This window comes from Pleurodeles waltl, chromosome 11 (assembly GCF_031143425.1).
Source record: "Pleurodeles waltl isolate 20211129_DDA chromosome 11, aPleWal1.hap1.20221129, whole genome shotgun sequence".
Classification (NCBI taxonomy): domain Eukaryota; kingdom Metazoa; phylum Chordata; class Amphibia; order Caudata; family Salamandridae; genus Pleurodeles; species Pleurodeles waltl.
In genome coordinates this window covers 17,695,005-17,706,149 of record NC_090450.1, presented here as the reverse complement: position 1 = coordinate 17,706,149, position 11,145 = coordinate 17,695,005, and positions in this window count along the sequence as shown.

The following is an 11,145-nucleotide window of genomic DNA, read 5'->3' as shown; positions in this document are numbered from 1 at the left end:
AAGGGCATGTCCATTACTATGGATCAGAAATTGCTGGAAATGTCTGTGGACCTCTTCAAAGCATGCCTCCTGAAGGAGGCTGGCCTGGTTTGTAGTGGGTACCTAAGGTACTTACACCTTATACCAGGTCCAGTTATCCCTTATTAGTAAAATGTAGGCAGTGTTTTAGCAGCAGTCTAGGATGTCTAGGGGTAGCTGTAGCAGAGCAGCTTAGGCTGAACTAGTAGACATGCAAAGCTCCTGCAATACCACTATAGTCACACATTACTTCTACACAATAAAAGACAATACTCAGTATTACCAAAAATAAAGGTACTTTATTTTAGTGACACAAGGTCAAAAATATCTTAGAGGCAATACTCCTTCTGGAAGTAAGTATTATACACAATATATACACTAGTAACTAAAATCAGGTAAGTAAACAGTCATAGAATATTGCAAACAGTGAAAAACACAATAGAATGCAATAGGTTTAGGGACAACACAAACCATATACTAAAATAGTGGAATGCAAATTACGAATTCCCCCCTAGGCAAGTGTAGTGTGTAGAGGGGCGCTGGGAGTGCAAGGAAACACCAAAGGTAAGTAAAGTACCCCACCCCAGAGCCCAGGAAAGCAGGAGTAAAGTACAGCAAGTTTCCTCCGAACACACTACAAGTCGTGCTGAAGGATTATGCAAGAACAAAGCAAGACTGCAAGCAACAAATGATGGATTCCTGGACCTGAAGACCTGTGGACAGAGGAGACCAAGTCCAGAAGTCGAAGAAGTGTCCAAGAAGAAGAGGAGCCCCTGCCAACCTTGATGAAGGTGCAAAAAGTGGATTCTGTGGTCAGAAGAAAAGTACAGAAGTGCACCAAAGAAGACAGCTGCGGGTTCCTGCTTGGTGCAAGATATGTCCCATGTTGAGTTGTTGGAGGGAGGCTGTTTGTGTCACTGGATTCTGCCAACAAGCCTTGGTTCAAGCAAATACGCAGTTTGCGTCAAAATGGCTCCGCCCGGGCCCAGGAGGGACCTGGTGGTCTCAACTCAGACTGAGGAGGCAGCGGGGGCTCTCAGCACTTTAGAGGGCCCCCAGAGTGCCAGGCAGCACCCACGGGAGTCCCAGAACCCAGGGACAAATAAGATGCAATGTGCAGTCGTCGCAGCACTACACTGGAGGGTCCCACGCCACCGGAGAACAACTCAGGGAGCTGTGCATCACAAGTTGGAGCGCTGGGGACCTGGGATACCCTGTGCACAAAGAACTTGTGGAAGAAGTGCACAGAAGCCCGAGAAGTTGCAGATGAAATTTGGACAGTTGGACCTTTGGACAGTCTGGGTCACTTTGGTCCACCACCTGTGTTCCAGGGATCACACTCGTCGACAGGAAAGGAGTCCCAGAGTACCGGTCCGTCACTCCACATGAGATTCCTTCGGTCCTTCTGGTGTGGGGTGAAGAGAGGGAGTCTTCAGAGCAGGCACACCTTGGAAACTGTTGCAGAGTCTGGCTGGAGCTGAAGTTGCAGGTCACAGGAGTCGTCCTGGATACTTTGTTGCAGTTACAGCGGTTCCTGGAGCACTCTGCAGTTGATCCGATGGACAGAAGATGCAGAGGAGTCCTGGAGGGTTCTTGCAAACCGAATCTGAGGAAACACCAAGAGGAGGGACCCTAAATAGCACTGAGAGGAGGATTGACTACCTACCTAGGTATGCACCTATCAGGAGGGATCTCTGACATCACCTGCTGGCACTGGCCACTCAAAGGCCTCCAGAGGGTCCCCACAACTTGGGATTCATGATGGCTAACGCCAGGGCCACTTAGGAAGAACTCTGGGCACCACTCCTGGGGTGGTGATGGACAGGGGAGGGGTCACTCCCCTTTCCTTTGTCCAGTTTCGCACCAGAGCAGGGGCTGGGGGGGTCCCTGAACAGGTGTAGACTGGTTTATGCAAGAAGGGCACAATCTGTGCCCTTCAAAGCTTTTCCAGAGGCTCTGGGAGGCTACCCCTCCCCAGCCTGTAACACCTATTTCCAAAGGGAGAGGGTGTAGCACCCTCCTACCAAAGGAAATGCATTGTTCTGCCTTCCTGGGGCTGAGGTGCTCAGCCCCCAGGAGGTCAGAAACCGGTCTGTGAGGTGGCAGCAGCTGGGGCTGCAGTGGAAACCTCAGAGAGCTGGTTTGGCAGTACTGGGGGTCCATGGTGGAGCCCTTAGGGTGCATGGAATTGGCCCCCAATACCAGATTTGGATTGGGGGTTCAATTTCACAAGAGTAGACACCTCGCATGGCCATATTTGGGGTTACCATTGTGAAGCAACATATATGTATTGACATGTATGTACTGCACGCATATAATGGTGTCCCCGCACTCACGAAGTCTGGGAAATTGGTCCTGGACAACGTGGGGGCACCTTTGCTAGTGCAAGGGTGCCCTCGCACACAGTAACTTTGCACTTAGCCTTCAGTAAATGAAGGTTAGACATATAGGTGACTTATAAGTTACTTGCAGTGAAAAATGGCTGTGAAATAGTGTGGACACTATTTCACTTAGGCTGCAGTGGCAGTCCTGATGAAAGGTTTGTATGAGCTCCTTCTGGGTGGCAAAATAAATGCTGCAGCCCATAAGGATCTTCTGGAACCCCAATGCCCTGGTTACCTAGGTACCATATACTAGGGACATATAAGGGGGGGTCCAGTGTGCCAATCAGAATTGGAATATGGAGTCACTAAACTATAGTCACAAATTTAAATTTAGTAAGTAGAGAGAGCATAAGTACTGGAGTTCTGGTTAGCAGAACTTCAGTGACACAGTCAAACATACTGACAACACACATAGGCCACAAACTATGAGCACTGGGGCCCTGGCTAGCAATATCCCAGTGAGAGAGGCAAAACACACTGACAAATAGGTTTTAAACTATGAGCACTGGGGTCCTGGCTAGCAGGATCCCAGTGAGACAGTAAAAACACACTGACAAACACCCACAAACAGGCCAAAAATGGGGGTAACCATGCTAGAAAGAGGCTACTCTCTCACACCTCCTGAGAGCCACACTGGTGCCAATTGGTCCACCTAGGTAAATTATGTAGTCTAAGCCACAGTGGGTGGTATACTTTGCAGCATCTCAACCTTCCATAATGGCTTGCAAAAGGGTGGGATGCAAGTCATCAAGATACCAGGAAAGACTTGTAAGCACTTAAGCTGCCCTCCACTTAACAATGGCGAAGGATGCTCCTTCTTCTGTTCAGGGCTCAGGGGCAGGACTAGCCCAGTATCTTCCAAAGTGTCCAGGCCACTAGCAACCTGAAGGTCCTCATGCCAACTGTGGTCAGTATGTGGTTGAGCAAATTCATCCCCAGCATCATGTGCGGCATTATCAAAGTTCATTCCAAAGAGAGAGAGGAGGGTTTGGGCCCTGCCTTGAGCCAAGGGTTTAGTAATTAGATGGGTTGCCCAAAGGCTATGGCCCCAGTGGATCAGGATGTGACCTCATTTAAGGTTTAAGGGGTGATGACTGGAAGAGCTAGATAGGTTGTGCTTCGTCATTTGATGTCGGTGGTCTCTACATCAACTTCTATGTTCCAGTGTTTCGCGTGGGTCATGGTGCCAGTACCCGAGTTGGCATCGAAGTGAGACTGGATACCATTGTGAGAGTCCAGCTTGCACCCAGGGTGACCCCTACCAGAGGGGTTCCAGGCGGAGGACCTTGTGGTTCCTTGGGGCCCAAATGCTTGCCGGAAGGAACTAGTAGCATGCCAAAGAGACCCGGCATGGCTTTAGAAACTCTTCAATTTGCTGCAAAGGGACAGACTAACCTGGAAATTCAGGTTGCTTTGGGGCGAGGATCAAAATCGAATGGGAAGGAAACTGGGTTGGAGACAGATCTGGAGGCATGTTGATGCCCTTGAACCATCTCTGGAATTTGGTGGTGATGAAAAAAGGTTAAGTTCTGCTTTGAATTTTTATGTTTTTTCATTGACTTACCCAAAGACATCAACCACACTGACGATCTACCATAGGAACGACTTCAGGAGTGGGACCTTCCGTTTGACTGCTTGTCCTTTGGTGCTGGGTGACATAGAATTTCCCCTCACGATGCTGGATGGCCTTGTGATTCAGAAAGACACAGTTTCTTCACTGCTTGGAGTCATGTTATGCCCCCCCACCACAGGCAGACGTGATGGGAATCTGTCACATATTCTTGCCTGGGACAGTCCCTACAAGGTTTAAACCCTGTAGTCTTGGGAGGTGACATTTTCTCTTGCACACTGGATTTATGAAGCTATCTTTTTTTAAGGTAAATGCCTCCAAGAGACAAGGGGTAGCCCTGGATCCACATCTGGTGGCAAGAAAAGAAAGGAACTGACACCCGTTTGCACAAGCAGAGCTGCACTTCGCTTCCAGAGAGGGGTGACGTCAGCGTGGAGTTGCACAGTTCCACGGGTAAGCATGAGTGCTGCTTTAAAATTTCCAGACTCTGTCTGCCACCTGGGAAATATTCAAAAGGTGAGTAATCTGTGATAGGAAGTATTTCAGTAAAAGAGCACTCATTCAATTACTCATCTTTTTTTATGGTAATGTGGTGTTAGAAAGGCTTTTTTGCCACACCATAGTTATAAAATGCTCGCATTGTGCCACTTTGCACCCCCTGGCACCACATTATACCTGCACCAGGCATAATGTATGCAAGGGGGCGTACCTGTGCTAGGAAGCCCGCACAAATGACGTTTTGGCATAATTTTTAACGCCTCCTCAAACCAGGCATTAAAATGAAGCTCCTATAGAAACCTATCAATCAATCAATCAGGGATTTGTAAGGTGCACTACTCACCCTTGAGGGTCTCAAGGCGGATCCTATGGGCCTCCTTGCACTTTGCTGCACTATTTTGACGCTAGTGCAGCAAAGCGCCACAATAGCGTCAAAAACTTTGATGATATTGTCTTAACGACCTGCATGGTGCGCCATATTGTAAATACGTTGCACCCTTGGTGTGGTTAGTTGGGGCAGGTGCGACGCAAGAAAACTGGTGCATCAGCACTGATGCACCAGCTTCTTGTAAATATGCCCCTATGTTCTTAACAGGAAAACAAAGAAATTATAAACTGTGTATCACAGACCTATAAAATACAATAGTAAGCTTTTTGTGAATAAAAACTTCAAGAATGACACCTCCTTTCTTTATTTTCACTTTATTATATGTCTCAGACGTGATCTGACAGGTTTGCTTGTTATGATGCGTATAGGTTTTAGATTACACAAAATACGTCTCCTTCCTTTCAAGAGCGTGTTTGTATGTGCCCATATTAAGGGCATGATGCCCTTAAGCACAGGGCTTTCAATTCTTGCATTATTACCTGCACCTTGACCATCTGTCTTGTGCATTAGTTACAGCACACCTCATATGCCTCGTAACTTTGCAGTTTAGGCCTCTCTCTGTGCAAATGTTGCACGTTGCATTTGTTCCACTCTCACCTCACACCTGACTCAAATGCTGCTGTCTAGAACATGCATTCTGTCTCATGATGTCTGACATATTTTAGGGTCTGATATGTATTTGGGAGAGACTGCTTTCCAAACCTTGAGGCTTCTCGTCTTTTAGTTGATTTTCCCCGTCCTGCAAAGCATTCAGACATGAATGTAGATTTATAATTATTTTTCTTGCACTCTCAGCATTTTTTCAGGATCTCAGGTTAGTTTCAGGCTCCACACTCTCCTATTAGTGAAATCATTAAAAACACTTTATTTAGTTTTTCCATCTGTGCATTCTGATGGAAAAAGATTATTCTTGAATAATAATTCTCATCAAATATAATGTTTGACATGACTTGAATGAACGAAACGGTATTGTCCAGTTATTTAAAACTTACAATTAAAAACATGAAAAGTAAAACACCTCATTTGTAAAGGCCACAATAAAAAAAAATCAAGTGTTATTCAAGCACAGTTGAAGAGGGTTAAGCAATGCACTTGAAGGCTAACTGTATTAAAGTGCTTAGTGCATTAAAAAAATGACAGTGCTGGGCTGAAGTGAACAAGGTGCCCTCGAGGTACTTAGTCGATACAAACTGTGGCCACTAAGTTGAGATGCTTAGGGGGAGATTACGCCAAAAATAGCACAGTGACATCTTGTAGATTTCACTGCACCATTTGTACCAGCCTCCTAACACCAGAACGCCCCTCCTTGCATACATTTTGCCTGACACAGCCACAAAGTGGCGCAAGGGGTCGCAAAGTGGTGCATTGCATGCATTGCGCCGCTTTGTAAATATGGCACTGTGAAAGTTGCCTCCATGAGCCCCATTAGCATTAAAAAAAAAAAAAAAAAAAAAACTAGTGTGGTGCAGTGAGGAGCTAGAGCCTTGTAAACATGGCCCTTCGTGCATTAGCAGGTTACAGTGCAATGGAAGTGCATAGTCGAGAACGATTGCATCCCTAGTCCAAGAGCCACATAAAGTGTGAGCGCTGAGTGCAGATACAGCTTACAAGGCGCTAGGTTAAAATTGACATAATTTCAAAAACTTTCCACAGAGCACGAGGTGCTTTCCTTGGAGACAGGTTATAACTGCCTGTCAGCACGTGCAAATTCCTTACATTACAAAAGTGGGATTTCAGCATTCTTTTTCTCTCTGTCATCAACACGGGGCATGTACAAATGATGTGGCTGATAGCAGCCTGTGCGTAATGGCGCAACGGGTTGGAGGCCACAGTGGTTTGTCTTAACCAGGCTGGGAGTTTACTTAAAAACTACCCAGTCGGTAGCTCAGCAACAAGCGTGTGATCTGTTGGTCAGCGTGGCTCTGTCAGTGAGGGAAGAGAGCTTCTTGGCTGCTGAATTAAAAGCCAGCTGAGTGAGGGTTGAGGCCCAAAGTTGCTCGGCTTGCAAGGTTTTATAGCCAAATTAAAATATCCATGTGCCCAGGCGTCACCTGGATCGGATATGGCTCCACAAGACATGGCTTGGCACGCCTTCTGGCGCTTTTATTTGTTTGTAGCAGGTTTTTAAGTAGACACCAAACTGGGGTGACCAGATTTTGAGGAGCAAAAACCGGGACAGGTCAGACATAAAAGAAGGACTACAAACTTTACTCTCACTTTTATATCTGGCCTGTCCCGTTTTTTTGCGTAGCTTTGTGAATGTGTGCCCTTACATATGTGTGTGTGTGTGTATATATATATATACACACACACACACACTCACAAGACTACATACATAAAATTAGCTATGGCTTGACCTCCCACGCTGAACCCCCAACCCGCCCACCCACCAGTCTCTCTCTGCTCCCCACTCCCTCTCTCTGCTGGGAGCTGATGGGGGACTGTGTTGCTTGACAGCAACAAATAAATCACTTTAATTATTTCATACTTGTAGGCGTCTTTAACTTATGCTTCCCTAGATGATCTGGCTTTTGTCCCAAAAACCGGGACATTTATTTAATAATCTGACCTTCATCTCAAAAACCACGACATTTATTCAAAATTAAGAGAGGCTTTGGGACACCGGGATAGTCTTCTAAAAACTGAGACTGTCCTGGGAAATCAGGGACGTCTGGTCACCCTACACCAAACCTGGAAAGGTTGTGCCACTTTAGCCCAAATTCTGGTCTTATTTGGGCTGGAGAGTTATGTTGTGGTGGGCTGAACACCTGCTGTTACGTGCCAATGGTGTATTCCACTTAAAATAAAATTCAGTACAGCATAAATGACATCACTGCTTCCCAAGTGGTGTAAGTAATCATGGGATCGAATCTCAGACACTATTAACACAGGGCAAAGAAACTGCCTCCTTTGGGTAACATACAGAGTGCAAAATAGAATAAAGTGCTTAGGGCAGATGTAGGAAGAAAGCAAATTGCGACTTGCAATTTGCGAGTCCGTGCGACTCGCAAATTGCAAGTCGCAATTTGCTATGCAGAAAGGTGTCTCAGACACCGACTGCAACTCGCAATGGGGTCGCAAGGACCCACCTCATAAATATTTATGAGGTGGGTCGCAGTTTGCGACCCCATTGCGAGTAGGGGCACTCACGGGGATGGTGGCCTGCTGGAGACAGCAGACCACCATGTCCGTGACTGCTTTTTAATAAAGCAGTTTTTTTTTTTTCTATCTGCAGCCCGTTTTCCTTAAAGGAAAACGAGCTGCACTTGGAAAAAAAAACCGAAAGCTTTTGTTTCGGTATTTTTCAGAGCAGGCAGTGGTCCATAGGACCACTACCTGCTCTGAAAAATTGTTTTTGTGATCATTCACAAAGGGGAAGGGGTCCCATGGGGACCCCTTCCCATTTGCGAATGGGTTACCATCCACTTCAAGTGGATGGTAACAGCGATTTCATTTGCGACCGCTTTCGCGGGCGCAAATGAAATTGCATAGCATTGCGAGTCGCAAATAGGAAGGGAACACCCCTTCCTATTTGCGAGTCGGAAATGCATTTTGCGAGTCGGATCCGACTCGCAAAATGCATTTCTGCATAGCAGAGAGGCTTTTGCGCCTCGCAAACGGCGTTTTTTGCCGTTTGCGAGGCGCAAACCCTTTGCTACATCTGGCCCTTAGTGCTTTAAAGTGCAGAGCCCTTGTAGGGGCAAGGACAAGAGAACAAGGGGCCAGATGTATGACATTTTTTTGCACTCGCAAACGGTGCGAATCGCAAAATTCGGCTGTTTGCGAGTGCAAAAAAGTGGTCTGCGATGCATGAAGGGCATTCGCAGACCACAAATAAGAAATCGCAAAAACTGCGATTTCTTGCGTTGCGACCTGGTTTTGCGAGTCACAATTTGCGAGTCGCAAAATCCAAGTCGCAAGGAGATGCTGCAAAAAAAATCGCAAATTGCTATTTTTCACAGAATGGCATTTTGCACATGCAAAATACCATGAAATGAAACCAGGTGGTAACCTGGTGCAAAATTTAAAAATGCATTTAAAATGCATTTTTAAATTGAACGTGTAAATCACACATGTCCTTTTGGCATGTGTGCACCTTACATTTCACCAAAGACATTTTTAGGGTGCAGCAAGCACCCTGGGCTTTTGCATTTCCAAAATTGCGATTTTTGGTTCAGAAATCGCATTATGGAAATGAAAAAACAATTTGCAGCTATGGGCCAACAGGCCCATAGCTGTGAATGGGGCCGGTATTGCAATTTGCGATTCGGTAATAGCATTTGCGATTTTTAAGAAATCGCTATTACCGAATCGCAAATGTGATACATGGCGCTTTGCGAGTCGGAAATAGCGATTTCTTAAAAGTCGCTATTTCCGACTTGCAAAGGGTCGTGATGATACATCTGGCCCCAAGTTCCTTGAACAGGAAAAGCCACCAAGAAATACACTAAGTTAAGACCAAACCTAGCGAACAGAAACTTATGCCTTTCATTTATAATGATCTGTAGATAAAGTGCGATGTGAACATGTGTCATGTGAACTAGCATGTGAAGCTCTCCCTCCCCAGCGCGCTTATTCACCATGCGTATAGACTGGACTTGTTTAAAGAAAACTTCTTTCATTCCACGTGGTGAGTAGCTGACAAGTTTGCCTGGTTAGAAAAAAATTCTGGAATGCCCAGCGTTCTAAATGTATCTTTTACTTAATGAAGCCATGGAATATCTGGGGCATTTTCCAGAACCAAACAGTCAGCCAAAACTGCTCTGCAAAAAATGGGTCTCTGGGTTCCACCAGACTCTCAGCCAAAGTTGCAAAGGCTGTAGTTTACTATAGGCTTCTATGAACCCAAGCCTTCCATCTTCATGACAAAAAGATGTAGGGATGGACTGCGACACTGCCAGCAGCCTTCTCAAGAATGTGTTTTCAGCTATCTGACGTGGTTATTGTTGGCAAGACCCCACACACTATCACTTACTTCTAAAAACACAGAGTAGTTCTTTCACAGGTTTGTGCCCCAAACATTTAGAAAATCTAAACACAGAATCAACAGACCTTTGAAATTGTAAGACTCTTGTATTCAATACAAATTACCAGTTAAAATTAACACCAATAGCCACACCTAAATAATTAAAATAAGGAGGTTTAATAATCTCAGAACCGCCAAGTGTAAATTTTCTGATTTTAGCTAGATTTCGGCCGCATTTCATTCTAGATGATTTTGTTCGATTTGTCCTAAGGTCCAGATTGTTCATAAAACTATTGAAAGCATCTAGTAAAATTTGGAGACCATTGGCTGTTCTTGATATGAGGAGTGCATCGCCTGTGTATAGTAGCACAGGAACATGAAGTGAATTGATTTTTTGAATATCTTTCCCTGCGCTACAAAATAGCCTTCAAGGCCATTAATATATAATAGAAAAGGAAAGGTGCTAAGACATAGCCTTGCCATACCCCGGCTACAAAGACAAACTCTTCTGAACGATCCCCTTCCCTGCTGTACCGAATTGTGGCTGTGGTATGGGCATGGAGTCTAGAAGCAATGCTATAATTGTGTTGTCAATCCCTAATTGAGCCATAATTGACCAAAGTCTAGACCAATCCACTGTACCAAAGGGACATGTTAAGTCCATGAAGGTCAGATGGATACATTTTTTTTGGCCTTCCAATATTTCTGTACAATACGATATAAATTAAAAGTCTGCTTGATGGTTCCCATGCCAGGGCGGAACCCAAACTGTACACCTGAAAGTCCCGGGGACTCCGCAGCCTAGTTTTCCAATTTTGCCAGAACTACCCTGGCTAGGATCTTCGGCGTACTGTGTAGCAGGGAGATCGAGTGATAGTGACGATAGCGTTATCAATTACTTTGTCTGCATTCCCCCTGAGAACTTCCACTTGGCACACTACTGAGGGAGGAAATTTTGCAGCCATAACTTGTTGTGATGGTTGGAGAGACAAACCTTTTAGTGTGTTCCTTAAGGAGCAGAAGGCAGATGTTAGAGAATTACTTTTTTTTTTAGTACTGAATGACTGTGGGTTTTGAAGGAGCCTCCTAAATCTATGATTACCACCATATATCCTTTCACTGATTCTGGGGTGCAGCCTTCCAGGTGTAATATTGGTGATGGGCTTCTTCTTGTGCTGACTAGCATTGTTTTAGTTTTCTTAAGATTGACTTGGAGACCATGTTCTGCCGCATAGGCTGCAATGGCGTTTATTACCCTCCGCAGACCAGCTTTCATGTAACTGATCAGGATTACTTCTTTGGCATACAACATGAGGGAAGC